Source organism: Manacus candei, unplaced genomic scaffold (assembly GCF_025592945.1).
Source record: "Manacus candei isolate 608988 ecotype Guabito, Panama unplaced genomic scaffold, ASM2559294v1 h1tg000034l, whole genome shotgun sequence".
Taxonomy (NCBI): Eukaryota; Metazoa; Chordata; class Aves; order Passeriformes; family Pipridae; genus Manacus; species Manacus candei.
The window spans coordinates 13447182-13464389 of record NW_026138082.1 but is presented as its reverse complement, the minus strand read 5'-3'; the positions used below and the strand labels follow the sequence as shown (position 1 = coordinate 13464389).

General features: G+C 38.1%; 1 protein-coding gene across 3 annotated transcripts in view; it reads right to left on the bottom strand.

The window, feature by feature from the left end:
• The window catches only part of CDK19 (cyclin dependent kinase 19), a 126240-nt gene that overhangs the window by 81715 nt on the left and 27317 nt on the right, over positions 1–17208 (bottom strand). The gene's annotated exons all lie outside the window — the stretch shown is intronic.

Here is a 17208-nt window from a genome sequence, read left to right as displayed (position 1 = left end):
CTAAATAAGGACACGGGTAGCCTCCACGCCATGGGTTGCTGTTCTGCCAGCACAGCTGCCTGTCACTACCTACTTTCTCTGTCCCACACTCAGCACACAGCTGCCCATCCCACCTATCCATCCCACTTGCCAACAGTGTCTATCTTAAAAGATGTTATCACAGAATCAACTCTGTTGGAAAAAACCTCTCAGATAGTCAGTCCAACCTATTGACCAAACACCACCATGTCAACTCAACCATGGCACTAAATGCCACGTCCAGTCTTTCCTTAAACACCTCTGGGACAGTGACTCTACCACCTTCCTGAGGAGCCCATTCCAAAGCCCAATCCTTTTTATCAATAATGACACACAAACATAACTGTTTTCTTGTCAAAGATGAACATCAGGATTTAAGGATGCCAGGAGGAAGCTTGCGCAGCTGGTCCAATTCTTTGTGTGGACAATACAGTTCTTGATCACCACATATTTATTTTATTACCAATAATTCTCTTTTGCTTTGGATCCCTGCCTCACTTGGCTTGGAAATCATGGGCTGTTGTTCTCAGAACTAAGGGTGTTTTCAAAGAAACGTCTACCAAAATGTTTTTTCTAATGGTTGCTTCAACTACTGTCCCGTAATCCAGAAATAAACCCAAGCTTATTTACTGCTTGCCAGAAAGAAAACTAGGTCTCATGACTAATTAGACAGCACCTTAAAGCAGGCATCGCTGCTGAAGTTATCCTTCTGCCAGATTAAATTAGTCTCAGGAGGTGCTGGGAAGCAGTACTCCCAAAAATATAATTTCCATGGAATCAGTTTTCCTCCCCTCCCCCTTTCCACACATCAGTCACAAGAATGACTGATAATTTCTGTTTTATCTGGAAATTGCTTGCATCTGCAGCATTAGTATATACATTGCCAAGAATCAATTTATAATGGCGAAATAGTAAATGGAGTAGGTTCCAAGGTCCATTCAAGAGAAATGAATCTTCCTTTTTTTCACCTTACAGTAAAAGACTCGAGATGTTTATTTTAGGGGAAATAAAAAAAATTAATTTTAAATTATATTATCCTTTGGCTATACAGGTATCTGTCAAGACAAGAAATCTTCTAAAGAATATAGTTGCTTAAATCTATTCCTGTTTTTCAGCAAATGAAAGAAACATCTTTTCTACCATGCAGGAAGCGTTTTCTTCTTCTTGTCTCTTTCCTTCTTTCTCTAAACCTGAGCTTTCCTTTCTCCAGGCTAAACAACCCCAGATCCTTCAGCCTCTCCTCATAAGATTTGCTCTTTGTTACATTCTGGCTGTCAAGACTGGGTGCCACAGCAGCTGGGCCTTCAGCAGGAGCCAGACCAAGGAAATGTTGGCTCCAGAAGTTCAACACAGTTTTTCAAGAACAAGAGCTCTGCTCTACCTATGCTGGACTTGCAATGGTGCTCAACACCAAGACAAGATCAGAAATGATATTGTAGAGTACAAGTGATGAGCATGAGCCACAAACAGAAATGTTGGTAAGATTTATGTCTAAAAATAATCTTGTCTAGAAACAGACTACAGCAGAAGAGGGAGTGACCGTAAGGACTGAGCTGCTGTAGCTCATAGGTACATTGTGGTGGGGGAAAAAAAAGCTGGTTTTTTCCCCCTGGAGTTAAAAAAAAGGGTAACCCCCGAGTGGGTGCTGTCTCTCTTGGTGTTGATCCAATCAGTGCTCCGGCAAAATTAAAACATATCATACTAAACCAGAAAAGAAGGATGATGAGGCAGTTGAAGAGGAGAGTGGCCATGTTCTGAAGCCACGAGGAGAAAGGGGCAGGAGCCCTGCTTGGGGGTCACGGCCCTCCAGCCCCCGGCTGGGGTCATAGAAACTCGGAAACAGTGTTAAATTGGACCAAGCTCTGTAACTGAGAAGCTGGGAGTCTTTCTCCACTGTGAGTGGGCAGCAGGAACGGCGGCAGAGACAGCAGTGAACAGAGGCTGTGGCAGAAAACCAAGAGATAAGAAGAAGCAGCAAAGCCGGCATGCAGCCAAGCAAGAAGACACAGAGATGTCTAATGGAGAGAGAGTGAGAGAGAACTAAACTCTACAGACAGAGTTTTGGGGTAAGAACTGAACCAAAAACCCTCAAAACCCCTTTGAGACATCTCCTAGAGAGGAGGGGTGGACTCCCACTTGAGGGGAGTCTTGAAATGCAGCAGTACCGGAGAGAGGAGCTGAGAAGCTCAAGATGTCCTGGAAGCTGGACCGGGACAGCCAAATGGAATGCGGGGTAAGTGGTCTGACCCCCCGCTGCTGCTGCCGAGCTGGCAGCCTGAGACAGAGCACAGGAGCTCTGGTAGAACGCTTGAGGCAAAGGCTTTCAACTGAAAGCTGCCCAAGACATTCTGACTCAGAGGCAAACCCCCTGAGGAAAGGGACCATCACGAAGACTGCTGCACTTCATGATATGACGTGGTGAAGCGAGCCTGTACCTGCAACCGCAGTCCACGAAGAGAAAGAGACCTTCGACTGGAAGTCGAAGAGCCGAGAGGGGTGAGAGAAGACCCCTTGCGTGTAATGGAAAGAGATCCAGCTACAGCTGCTGCATGGAAGAAGAGAGACACTGTTGCCCCGAAGGTGGAAAGGATCTTTCCTTCTTCCCTCCTGGACTTTTATTGGAGGGAGAAGAAATTTGATCCAATGTAAATACTGCTTTATCATAAGAGAAATAGTTAAGATTGCATATATAATGTATTATAATATTTATTTGGGTAGTGATTGTAATATAATTCCCTTCCCCCCATATTGAGTCTTGTGTTGTGTCTGGAAAACCCCTCTGACACTGGGGTGAGTTGTGGGAGGGGGGGCTTGGACTCGAGAATTAAATTTTGGGGATCTCAAACCACCACATACATAAAGAGTGGAGATGAGCAGAGTCATTCAAAATGCACTGGGAAGATGCGGTCAGAAAGGAATACATGGCAGAACCAAATACGCGGCTATGGAAATAAAAACCCAGCAAATTTGAGACAAGTGTTTCAAAGACAAGTAGTAATCTAAGGCTTACCTAAAAAGCAATGAGGGATTTTGGAAACCACATTTTCATTAAAGCAGATGGGGGATGCCAATAGTGTGAAAACATGGGAACATATTTGGAGTTACTTGCATCACGATTGTAGCAACCATCTACCCTAACGACTTATATGTTTGACTAGAATTTTGCCAATATTTAACTTCGAAACACACCACGTACATCTAACAGGTAAGTCATCACAAGTCACTTTCTTATGATACAGCTGTATGTTCATTCACCACCATAAAAGCATTTCACAAACGTGCATTTTAGCCATACCTAGAACCACATGAACAACTTCAGAGATGTGGTGAATTATTGTCTCCAGATTTCCTGCAGCACAGATTGCTTTAAACTTTAAACATACAGAACAGATAAATGAAACATAATACTAGTACTGTTTTTCTGAAATCTTATTTAGAAGTAAATCAATTTGGAGACTTGATTAATTCAAATCTAAAGTTAGAAGGAAGAAATCAGTACATTGTCCTAGTAATTGGAAGATCCCAGTGTACCTGACAACATTTTATTACAAAATAACAACCTGAACATAAAAAGGATCTGCAACTACTCGAATTTATTACTAAATGAACACAGCATCATATTTTAACAGTCTTTTAGCTTAATGTTGCTCTAAAATTTAAGTTCCATCATATCCAACTTGTGGTAAAATGCTAATAAAAACCTGTGTCTCGGGTGAGTTACGGTACATTTCTTTCTTGGTAACAGCACACAAAGCAGTTTAGGCAGAAAGACATTGAGAAGGACATCACTGTGAATTGTCAACATCTGCGAAACTTAACCGTCCTGTTCAGTGGGTTTCATGTAAACATATTAGAGGATGATTATTATTGTTATCATTATTATCAAGAGAATTGTACAAGCATCTCTGCTTATTACCTTTCTTAGCTAATGGCACAGCCTGAAGTTTTAAAATGCTGCATTTGGATAGCCCAAATAGCGTGGAACAGCTTGTAGGATTCCCGGGCGGCTACACACTACATGTAGAATTGCTAGTAATTTCTTCAGTTGTCTGATGAATAAGTTCTCTCATGAGGGACACTGAGAATTTCCCTCACAAGTCAATGTCTCTTATAGCAGGAGAGGGATGGAGGTCATAAGGGAAAGTCTCTGATGCCTGAGAAAAAGTTAAGTTGGCAACAGAATTGATATAGGAGCTTGAAGCATTGGAAATGCAAAGTGTCAGCAGTCATGCTGAGTTAGACTTTGCATGGAAAGTCAAAATAGACAGTAAAGATTGTCTAGGCAGAAAAGGAGCACAAGAGAGTGCACAAGAATAAGAAAGTAGAAGTAGGATATCTTAAAACATAAAGACAAAAATAAAAATCTAAAATATTTTACATCAGGTTTTAATAACAGTTATGATACTGATCATGGAAAGAACAAACACATAATGGAAATGCTTCACGTTTCAGAAAGTGGAAATTAACACAAGTCAGATACAAGCAAAATTCAGAGGTGATATCAGATGATTAGCAAATACATCCCATACATTCATAAATGAGAAATGGAAAGGAGACAAGGCATTTGCAGACTTGTTAATCCAAAACATGCAAAAAAACCATTCTGAAATGCTAAACATAAAGAAAAATGTGTTTAAAAAAACTATCCTGATTTTCTTATCCAGTAAGTGATTTTGAACACAGATCTTCTGCTTGTTTTGAAATTTTAACCTTATAATAACTCTAAGTACTTCATCAGATGGAAAAGATGGGAATAAGTTTGAGGTGAGCAAGAAACTACCTAAAAAGGTAGTCAACAATGGGATACATTTCAAGGCCAAGTAGTTCTATATATTAACTATTTGGGGAGTTAACAAAGAACAAGTACTGTGTTTATTAATAAAACCCATCTCAGCATCAAAATCATGAGTGTGAGTTAAATTAGCTGATTCAATAAAAACAGCATTCCCAATGAAGAAAAGGAGTGTGCTAATGCATCATTTTTTATGCTATTTTATTCTATGACTGAGTAAACAAAGAGTAATAGAAACGGGATGAGCACAAAATCTGAATTCATGCACTTAGAAACTAATCAAGAATTTCTACTACAGACTGAGAAGTCATCAGGTGCAGGTGAAAAAAGGTAGAACTGGATATTATCGGATATTAGATATCCTAATTGAGGTATTTGCAGAGGAGAAAGGATCTGTTGATATCAATATATAAAAGGTTTCTGTGATCTATTTTTAAAATACTATATGCAGCTTTCTTTACTCATGCTCAAACACTTCCCGCTCCACACACACATGAAAAGATGAATTTGCTCTGAAAGAGGCAAAGGGTGACCAAAGGAGTGAACAATCTATCTCCCAACAGGGAATAAAAGGCTTTCTCAATTACTGTAACTGACCAAATATTGAAAGGAAATAAGATGGATGTCCACTAAAATACAAAGACATGAACACTAAAGATGAAAGGAATCATTATGCTAAATGATAATCATGTTTGAGAGTAGAAAGACACAACTGATAAGAGATAAAATTACTCTGCAAGATGGCATGTGATGAACAGGAAAGTTCAGGAATAGCTTCTCAATAGCAGGGAAAACAGTATACCTCATTTGCGCTTTGATCAACATTGGAAAACAAAATTACTTGACAATTTGATATGTCAGCCACTAGATTCACTAGATAGATGCCTATGCAGTACTTGCCTGTATAGAAGCCTTCACAAAAGACAGGTTTAATGAGGTTTTACTGATCATCTCCAGCAGATTGAAAAGCTCAGGTACTGACTGGCAGCGAGCTCCTAGACCAATTTGATTTAAACTCTGAACTTAGTCTGCAAATTGTCTACCACCATATAATGCAAGTAACTTTTATATGAAGTAGAGTAGCAACTAGGAAGACTCTTGCTCTTTTTTGAGGTATGTAAAGTTCTGCCTTTTTCCCCCCAAAGAGAGACAATTTCTGTGAATAGGAGAAGAGTTGCAGTGTTACTAATATAAACAACAAGATCAATTACAAGGGTGTTTAGCACATTTAAAAACAGTCAAACAGTACATTCCTCAAAGAAACAAATCTTGCAGAGAAATACTTTTATACCACAGGATGAATAATGCTTTCTAGATAGCACTTACAAAAGCAGGGTGAGGACAGACACTTTCATCTCGCTGTGAAGGAAATCTAAGGAAAATTAGAGAAAACTGGAACACAAACAGTGCTCTCACTACTGACAATAGTAAATCTTGCAGCAAACGTATTTCCATGTCAGTGATGACAAAACCTATAATCATCTTCAGAAATTTATTAAGAGGCCAATCTCATCTAAGAGGTGTTCCTACCTTTCACACAGTCTACTTCAGTCTTTTGATCTAGGTACTTAAATTGATCTGGAACAGCCTTGGTAGTTTCCTTGATGGAAGTGCACACTGTAGTACTGCATTTAACCATTTTCAAGGTTAGAATGAAAACCTTTAACAAGAAATCATAGAAAAGACCAAAACATGAGCCTGATAGCTCATAAAAGCAATTGCACGATGTAGAATTTTAAAGTCAGTTCTTGTGTGATGAACATATTCAAAGCTTCTAGGGTCACTGAAGTTGTTTTTTAATTGACACTAGACTTTTTGAAGAAAACTAAAGGTCATCATTTTACGTCTTCAGAGGATCTTTTAAAGTTCCAATTTACTTAGATGTTATTAATCAATCCTAGATCCTCTCCTCTGTATTATTAATATTATCCTTTCCACACAGAATCCACAAAGACCCTGTGCTGCAGCTTTTCCCTCAGGGAAGTATATATGGGTCTCTAAAAAAAACAAACAAAAAACCAAACCAAAACAAAAAAAAACAATAAACAAAAACCAGGTAGTTGTTTATTAAACTTGTAAGAACAATCCTTTGCTAACTGTGCTACTGGTCTCAAAGTTATCAAGAAGAATAAAACAGAGAAGAACTGAAGGAGCGTACCGTATTAAAAAATGACTCAAAATTCAGCTTTGTTAATAATTCTGAATTTTGGGATTTTCCAATTTGGATTACCTTGATCATGTTGTTTATATTAGTAACACTGCAACTTGGAGAAATTACAATTACGGAGTTACTGCATAACCGAAGCACCAAAAAAAGTCTTTATAATAATAGTTTCAAACTAAGCAGGTACAGAGGGTTCATTTCCAGCTTTAATTTGTACAAGGCTCACACGTGTCCAAGAGGTCTCAAAAAGATGCAGGCAACATAAAAATTGACATGGATATCTATATCTACACACAAACACAAAAAAAAAAACCCCAAAAAACCCACTGTCCAAAGAACCTAAGAAGAAAGGTAAAGGTAAACTTCAGCATCAGCTTAAGTTCTGCTTCAGAGAGGACATTCTTGGTATACTGGTCTGGTAAGGCCTGTCCTTGGACAGCCTTTGGCATTGCAAAACCAAGTAGGGGACTCTTACATGAACTGCTAGGAGTGCTGCCTGAGTTTACAAGGCATGCTCCAATTTAAAATTAACAAGCTAAAATACTTTAAAGCAGACTCCAAACAGACTCTCTCCTTCCCTCTAATTCTCCTATACATGTACCCAATCTTCATCAGTTTGATCCCAAGCAGTCCTTCATACTGAAGCATCCCTCAAAGTCTGCTTTACACTTCCTTCACCATTCTCCTTTCTTCATATTTCCATCTCTCTAAAGCACACGGTCCCCAAACTGTGAGGTTTCCAAATTCCCACAAGAGAAAAATCAAGTATGTTTTAAAAAATAAAGAAGTAAAAAGACACTGAGCAGAATCTAGCTAGTAAACTGCCAAATGTCAGGACAGGAAGAGGACAAAAATCTGCCCCACCCTTCTCCTATGAGAAGGATTAAGAAAGTATTTATTCTATAAATATTTTCATTTCAGGAGCTGAAAATGGTCTGGTATTGCTAAATAACATTATTATTCTGAAACAAAAGCTTGGCAAAAGACTTTTCTTAAGTATCACATTTCAATAAAGGAATAGAAACTAGGATAACTGCATTTTTAATTCTCGAGGTTCCCAACAATAGAAAATTAAGTAATTTTGGCATTTTTCTTGAAGAACATGGGTAGAAATACACATATAAGGATTCTTTCTATTTCTTATTTACCAATATCATGTACCATAGTACAGACTTTTAAGTACAAATAAAGAACTACTGTAAAATTACTTACACAATAAGAAATTTTTAATACAACTATATAAGGAAACACTGACATTAAGACCACAAAAATCAACTTACTTCCAGTGCACATATTAAATATATAATTTTTTTCATATCTTTTCTATAAAATACATCTGAATTATTATTGAATTTATGCATCTTCCTAAAGGAAACCTTATTTCCTTTGAAAATTGAACTCTATACTCTCTCTTCTGTCAAAGGCAGCTCCATAGCCAGTTTTGGTCAGTTTGACAGAGACTTAACAACAACCATTTTCCTCCCAACCAAAAGGTATAGATAAATTAAAGCTTTGTCTCTCTCAGAGATTTTTCTCCTTATTTGGCTTAAAACAAAATAAAAGAACATTCATCCCACTCAGATAACTCCAACTACATTGAAAACATCTATAGAAAATAACCTGCTAAAAAGCAGTTGGAAATGTTTGTCATTTCTGAAGATTTTAAGATACCCTGAATTTGCTTTTTGGTTGCCTAGAAATTTTTTCTGTTACTGAGAAGATAAAGAAATTTCCCAACAAACTAACAAATGTTCTTAAAACTAGAGCTATATTAAAGCATTAGAATGGGGTAGAGGGGACACAACATACCACTTTGCTAATATCCCTTTAAAATTCAGAAGTAGCATCACATAATTCCACAAACTTACACATTCTGTCTGGGTTTTTAAACTGCAACTAGTTTTCTCTTACAGGGCTTATTCTAACATTTCCACACTTTTCTGATTTCCTGGCAACCAGTTATCACCTTGCTCTTGCACTGTATCTCACAGTGAATAAACAGTGATGGCAACTGAGGTTTTCCAAAAGCCCTGCAGAAGGGCAAATAATGAGATTAGACACCAATTCTGATCAAACATCCATTTTTCAAAGTAGATATTTCTCTCAAGAAGACTTCAGAATGATAAATGGTATATGAACCAGAGTAAGAGGAACAAAGTTTTAGTAAAGAATGGCCAAGAAGTATGTTTTTCCAACCTCAACATAATTAATTATGGCACCATAGTGATGAAACTCTCAAGAAGTAATAAATTTCTAACCTATGCAAAATATTGGATAGGGATTACAATGCTATCCTGAAAACATATTTTTACAGCCTATTTTTCCCCTTTAGTTTTGAAGTCTACTTATTGATTCATCTTCTTAACTAACTTTTTTATTTATTTTATTATTAATTTTTCATTTTTGTGACAGTCTGCCATTTTCCACAGTCTATACATTACAAACTACACAACACAAATTATAAGTTATTTGAAGTTACCATTAAAATAAATTCTAGATCTTGAAAAAAACATCCACCCAACAACTTCTTGCACCCAAATAGTGACAATGACCAACCAGCCTTCCAACTTGGTAAATATGTCTACTGGACTGAGAAAAGTGCAATTCTGTGCCTCTGCTTTTGCTACTGAAGTTCTCTATCCTGTGATATGAAAATTTCTTGCATTGGCTTCCATGCAGACCCAGAGCACATAGAATCAACTGGGTTGGAAAAGACCTGCAAGATCTTCAAGTCCAACCATTGATCCAATACCACCCTGGTTACTAGACCATGGTACTAAGTGCCAAATCCAGTCTCATTTTAAAAACCTCCAGGGCCAGCTAACCCACCACCTCCCTGGATTCCAAGGTCTCATTTCAAAGTTTGATTACTCTCTCTGTAAAAAATTACTCTCTCTGTAAAAATTTTTTTCCTAATATCCAACCTAAACCTCCCCTGGCAGAGCTTAAGACCGTGCCCTCTTGTCCTGCAAAATTCAGCTGGTAAGGGGTTCTATCAGATGATACATAACAGATTTGGCTCTGTAACAAATTTGCCAGCATGTCCTCTCAATCTGACAGCTCAATAACCTACAGCCTAGGAAGGTATTCCAGCCCTAGAAACAGCCAAGAAATGTTGTATACATCATGGAACTTCAAGCCTATGTAGTTTTCTCAAGTGGTCATGCTCAATGTCGCCAATCCAACTTCAAAATTCAAATCTACCCCTGCTTTGTAAAGGACTTGGTGTACTATTCAAGGTCCAGTATGCTGCTGCTGAGTACTGTCACATCCAAGTCCTCAACTTGCAGACAATTATTTCTCCAATATAAAAATACATGGGAATATAAATCAAGTGTTATCATTAGGCAACAGTTCAACAACAATTTATCATTTCCAATAGCGTATTAAAAAAGTACTCTTCTGATATGACAAAGTATTAATCCAACACTCTCCTGTGATTCAAAACTGTTTGGGAAAAAAAAAAAAAATCAATGGCAGCTTAACTTTATATCCAGTGGTTGTATGAGAGATGAGCATAAAGCCAGCATTAAGTCCCTGCTCTGAGAAGAAATTAAGTCAGGTGCCTATGCCCTAATCTGGACCAAACACTGAAGACTGATGCAGCAACACAACAGCAATCTCCAGCCAGGATACAATTCTGTTAGGTACCATTTCCATGATGCTGAATCACAGAAATAGCAGATTTTTCATAGAGGAATAACACAATCTTGTAGATCATGTCAAGTTTTCAGTGACACTACTATGTGACATAATTAGCACTTCAGGATTAAAAAAAGATTACCTTCATATAGTTAGAGAGGGGAAAAAAAAAACAAACTAAAAAATCCCCTAATGATTATTCTTCACATGTACTCCAGTGGGATGCAGGCATTTAGATACATAATTTATAATTCAAGTCTTCTTTAAATAGAAAATTAAATCAAATCAGAGGTATGAATTCAAAACATATTAAACACATTAAACCTCTGTTCCTTATGAGAATCAAACAAAAGCCGCTTTAGTTCTAAATGACAGCATCCATTAAAATTTGATGCACTTCAACTGATGTGCTTTAATGTCTTACTTCTACCTAAACAAGATAATAGACAAACCTACAGTTGCAAGTACAGTACCCTGCTCCTCTTGTGGACAGGAGGAGAGAATGTATTATTTTTGGTTCTTAACTTCCTTTCATTAACTTAGGTCTGTCTAAAATACCAAAAGTTTTGCACACAGTTTTAACATCAGGTTTCTTGTATACTGTTTCCAGATCAGATTAATTTAAGAATATTACTCTTTCAAAATTTTAACTCAAGAATTATTTCTATAATTTGTCTGTTGACAGTTATTTACAACAAAATCAGCATTTCACTCTGGAAGCACAACACTAGAATGCTCTAAGTGGTCACTAACACAATTACCTGTTAAATTTGTTCTGCTTTTGCTTGTAGGTTTTCACTTTTTACCCATATTTTCTGTAACCTTTAGCCACACGTTAGACAAACCTAATGTATGAAGCAAGCTAAAACAAGATGTTCATTGGCAGTCTCCCAAGTCATTAAACGCCTACCACAAGATTCTTCTCATACTCTCAGGATCAGACTGCAACTGGATAAAAAAAGTCAGTTTGCAATCTAAAGCCTGCTATTTCCTCATTCTTCTATTATATATGAAAAATTCTTCAATGAGACAATGAATGCAGCAAAATCAGTATTTCCCTCAATAAGGAGGGATACAGTTCAGGAAGGCTCGAAAAGGTGGCTTAATGAAATTAAAAATGTGGTGAGCAAAGAGATAAAAATAGAAACAAGGTATGGTAAATATGTTCTTATGGCAACTCATAAGGACTCAGAACAATATCAATTTTGTAAGAGAGCTTTTGAAACAATAGTAGCTAATAAGATGAAGAAACTGGTAACTGGTTAATATTTACTAACATAAGAGGTTAAGCACATGGCATTCTGCATTTATCTTCCACTGAATATTACCTTTCTCTAAAGTAACTTCTACTGCAAGCACATGGGTAGTGAACTGAATTTTTGCCCAAGGCAGCAAAAGCCATGAGGCTCTGAAAACATCGTAACACAAACACTCAGGATAGAGTTTCTTCCTGAGAACTGAGTGCAGACACTGTCCCAGACATGCAGAAATGAGTAATTGGAAGTCACTCTCCAGACCTGCAACAGAACTCTTCCAGTATTTCATTAAGCATGCAATTAGCAGCAGCACATAACATTTTTATAATCCCAGCCAAAATGACAGTTCACTTATGTGCATCTATAAACTCAGTCTGTGATTTTGGACCTCCCACATCTTCCTTCAGCTTCCCTCTCTTCCAAACCACAGATTCCCAGTCTATTTTGTCTCTGTTCATAAGGAAGTAGTTTGTATCCCCAACTTTCATGATTCCCCTTTTCTTTACCTTTTCTAGTGCTACTGTATCCTTTCTGAGGTGGAAAGAGATCAGGATAGCACAGAGACACTCAACATCCGAACACCCCAGGGATTTATTTGGTTGACCGAGTCTGGTTTGCTCTCAGGTCTTGACTTTAGAAACTCACTTGAAAGTCATTCCAGTGACTTTGAATTTGCTTTTTTGTGTGCTCTTAAACTTGGAGAGCTTATCAGAAGAAGAGTGACAAAGATTCAAAGATTCTCACTCTACCCTCAACCTGTACTAAAGCAATGATTGTTCAAGAAGCCATCACTGTAAATAGGTAGGGTAGTTTCTCTCCCATTTCCACTACATTAAAATTCAACGCTGATAAATGTAAACATAATTTTATTACACAAGCTGCCCAGTATTATGAGATCTTGTGCACTTCTGCACAGGTTAGCAAAGAAACAAAGCCAGGCTAAGCAATTTTTTATCATCAAACTGCCATCTGATGCTTCACTTTCCCTTGGGGAAAAAAAAAAATGTTATTTGAGCATACTCTGTAGGAAGAACTTTAGAGCTGTTAAATGACGCAGGTCAGAGCTCTGGCACTAAAACAAAGGAGAAAGTTTCCCTCATTTTTCTCTTGCTTAGCTCAGTCCTGAGGAGAAGGATGACTTCTTCTAGGGCAATGGACATGAAACTCACTACAGAAAGAGGAGCGGCAGGAAGAAGGTGAAGAAAAACCAGTCAGGAGAACCATCCCAGGGAGAAACACCATGAACAGGAGGAATGGCAGAGCGGGAATCAGAAGTGAGCAGATAAGTGAGACCTTGGAGAAAGACCCTAGACCATGGGACAAGGATACATGGACTACAGTAGTACATCAGAGGTGAGGAATGCAACTGGCTGTGGAAACAGTAGGGAAGAGGAGAAAAAAAAGCAGAGAATACTAGCAAAGTGGAAGAGCAGCAAAAATGGTGTTGGTAATGTGAGGACTGGGAAATAAAAAAAAAAAAAAGTATAAAAAGGAATGAACTATGTAGGAAAAACAAGACTAAGGCAAAGAGTAGTGGAAGGGAAAGCAAAAGGCAAATACGGAAAGTGTCAAGGGGGGAGAGACACACAGAAATGTGTGCAATTCAGCAAACACCTCTCCTAACCTTGGCACAAAGTCCAGAGGCCCAACAACCCAACCTTGGCACAAAGTCCAGAAGCCCACCAACCCTCTGGCAAAAGTGGTCTCTTGTTCTCCTCTTTTAAGCACTAGTTCCCATGACAGTGAGGTTACTCAAGATGGCAGGCTGTGTTGTGAGCAGAAGGTCAGAAAGAAGCAGAAAAAAGCGAGACATAAGACAAAGGAACCACTGCAGGGAAAAGAAGCAGCATAAAGAAGTAGCTTCTATTTCCAAGGATAGAAAATGGAAAAATATATAGTACTTGTCAAATTCTTTTATCCTTTGAGCATGACCTCCGGGAATAAAATCAGTCAGAATGATTTGTACGAAAAGGAATGGCAGAAGAAGAGGAGAGCTAACTGTGTGTGTCAAGGGAGGTGAAAAGAACCTGAGACTGGCAATATGTGATATAATTAAACTGTAAAAATGGAGAAAACTCTCATGAAAGCAGCTGAAAAATCTGCAGAAGCTAAGATTGTATTATAAGCACTCTAGAATACAAAAGAAGCAGTAAAAGCAGTAAATATTGCTGCTGACAGACCCTGTGAAAAAATAGGGAAACAAGGAGAATAAAAAAGTGTATCAAGAAGAAATGCAAGCAGGAATGAAGTCACAAATGAGAAGTCACAAATATTTACACAGTAGATATCATAAGGAATTCTGAGCAACAGAATATGAAGGATACTATACAAAGGATAAACCATATAACAAAGAAAAGGTTTGGAATAGAAATTAGAGACAACAGTGATTGAAAAGGACAGTGAAAGAGCATACCTGATAGTGAACACAAACACTGAAGCAGTATTGCTCCTGACTGAAGAGGCAAAGATAAGCTAATACATGCAGCTAAGTGACTGGATGCATTATCTGCATTAAATTACTGAGAACTAACACAGAACAGTTTACAGAAAGTGAGCCAGGAGCCAGAGTCAGAGGAAGGATAACAAGTAAAAGATTACAAGTTACATGCAAGTAGCCTGGTACAAAGGATTAAAACATCCCAGAAACAATATTTTTTTTCCTCCTCAGACTGCAAATGTTTTACAATGGTTATTGAAATAACTGAATGTAGTAAGACATTTTGTTCCAATCAACATGTCACTACTATACAATAGGATAACTCAGCCAAATAATCCAAAAAGTGCAACATGCACTTCGTTTCCACTCATTATGACATTTTCCACAGATAGATAAAAATCAAAACAGCATGTCCTTCAACAGAGCCGATAAAAAGAGAGTAGGTCAAGGATTCTTCCTTTATTCTATTACTGCCAAGACAAAAGCCATGTTTTTGCAATGCCTTACCTAAAAAACAGAATATTTGCCTTTTATATTTGGCAAGAACCATGGAAAAGTTCAGGCAATGGGCCAGATCTTTTGTCTAAAATGCATAATGCTATGGCTTAGCTTTGCTAAGGACTCACAAACAGTGCCCTGAGAATCTAGTCCCAGTGCTCTCTTTTCTTATTTAATGCCCAACATCAGATTTTATCCCAAAGGTATAAAAATGGATTTGCATACACACCTCCCCCTAGATCTCTTTATAAAAGACAAGAACACATCCGATGCTGTAAGGACTATAGTAATCTTCCAGGCTGACAAAGCTACATCCATGAAAACAATAAACACTTTAATTTATACATGAGATTACTTTAGCACAAAGTTTCATAAAAACAAGGCACGCTGCCTTTGAGTGCTGCAGTGGGAGAGCTCAGGCACTCCTTGTTCCACGCTGTCCCCCCTTCAGCTCTACTCCCTTTCTTGCCACTGTCACCACCACACAAGTTATGTCCCCATTTAAGCAGCACATAGGAGGGTTTCACACATACACCTGTCTGTATGGCTTCCTTTTTGCCCCAGCTTTTTATGGCACAGTCCCTATCCGAGTTGCTGTGCCTGGATTGTGCCACCAAAAAAAAGAAATCTTAGATTTACATGACAGAAAAGCCCCTCAGTGTCTTATTCCATTGCAAGCATCCTTTTACCCTATTGCCTTCAGATTTTTAGGTATTTTAAATAAACAAAATAAATTAATATGATGTGACACAGATGTGATGGAGCAATGGGACTCGATCACGAAAGAGACACTACAAATATCAGATAAAAAGACTGAATGATATAGAAGAAAATGCAGTGATAAATGGAAGCTTGAAAAGACACACTGATGAGTGAGTGCTATTTTGTAATATTTTTAAATAAATATTTTTTTAAAACCTCATTCAGGAAAAGCCATCCAATGAAGATTCCTGCCTTTAAATTTTCTTTACTATTCATAGCATATGAATTGCAACAACAAAGCAATTAGTTTAAATACTGCCAATATTCTCACTGGTGATAATTGGTTGCTTCTTGCAGGAACATCTGTTCCATCTTTCTTAAGAAATGAAGTACAGACCCTGTTACCTAGACAACAGAATCCTTCAGAGCACCATGCACTATAAAAGGGCAATATCAACCTAAGCCACACTGCATATTCACTCTCCCCACCACTCCCTCATCGCGGCCAATGCAACTGAATGCTGTGACTTTTTAACATTAAGCCCACATTTATTAGATCACATATACTGAAGCCAACTTCCATATGCATTAAAGGCAACAGCTGTGTTACTGTCCTTCAGCCAAGCAACAGTCACTCCGAGGCTTTGTATTCAGCCAGTTTCCACCACTGCCAAGCTGTCAAGCTGAAAATGCTGCTGCTTACGGTTACTCTGAGACCAAGACCCTTCAAATCTAGAAATCCCCTTGAATGTGGTGCAGACAGAGTCACCTTCACTGCCATCCCCCTGGATTACTGGAATTATTCAAGCACCACAAGGACTCATCCCTTACTGGCACTCACTAGTGTCCTCCAGCCAAATTTAGGAGAGAAGCAGCAGATCAAACTTTGAAGATGCCTTTTGTTGCCTTAGTAAACTCATCATAGTTTTATAAATATTGATAAAATATTAACAACAATGAAGCACATCAAACGACAAATTCTTTTGTGTGCCTCGTCAAGATGGATGGATTTATTTTTTTCCCGTGCGTGCATGTGATGGAGGACCAATGAACACAGAAGTCAAAATCATAGAATCGTTAAGGTTGGAGAGAGGCATGTAGTGACAGGACAAGGGGGAATGGCTTTAAAAAGACAGAGGGTGGGGTTAGACTAGACATAAGGAAGAAATTCTTTACTGTGAGCATGGTGAGGCATTGGAAAATCTTGCACAGAGCAGCCATGATGCCCCATCCCTGCAAGTGTTCAAGGCCAGGTTGGATGGGGCTCTGAGAAACCTGGTCTAGTGGAAGGTGTCCCTGAACATGGCAGAGGGGTTGGAACTAGATGATCTCTAATTTCCCTCCCAACCCAAACCATTCTGATTGTATGAAAATAATCCCACTGAGAGAGGACTACAGATCTGTTTTCCAGGCCCATTTGTGTTGAAAATGAAAACATGAATTCTAGAAGTACTGAAGATGATAAATAAAAGCTTGAAAATGGTCTGGACTTGAGATGCCCAGAAGTAGCAAAAATTAAATAATACATCTGGCCTTAAACTGAAAATCTGAACAATTGAGATAGCTGAAAATGATTCAAATGTAAAATCACAGCAGAATTACTTATTTTGACCGCAAGGCTTTGAGCAAAGTTCAGTGAATTTCAGATGTGGAACAGTACAAAAGACAATTTAGTAACAGTAAAGTATTTTTTAGCCCA